Below are 317 nucleotides of genomic sequence, written 5' to 3'. Positions count from 1 at the left end.
AGCTATCTTTTATTAACAAAGTATCTAATCATGTGCCAGTTATTCTTAGGAACCTAGTCAGTAATGTATGTAGGTGAATATCTTCAATTTCTTCGGATGAGACAGCATTTCAAGATGCTGCACCCTATTACAACAACGCATTAAGGAATAGTGGATTCTCTGAGAGGATCCAATACAACGAAGTTAATGCTGGCAATAATACCACACGTAGAACTAGAACTAGGAGGGTTTTGTGGTTCAGCCCACCTTTTAATATGGCCGTAAAAACTAATGTAGGTAGGGAAGTTAGTTTCTAAGCATTTTCAATCTAACCATAG

The sequence above is a fragment of the Octopus sinensis genome, linkage group LG9, assembly GCF_006345805.1.
Source record: "Octopus sinensis linkage group LG9, ASM634580v1, whole genome shotgun sequence".
NCBI lineage: Eukaryota > Metazoa > Mollusca > Cephalopoda > Octopoda > Octopodidae > Octopus > Octopus sinensis.
Note: the sequence above shows the minus strand (reverse complement) of the source record.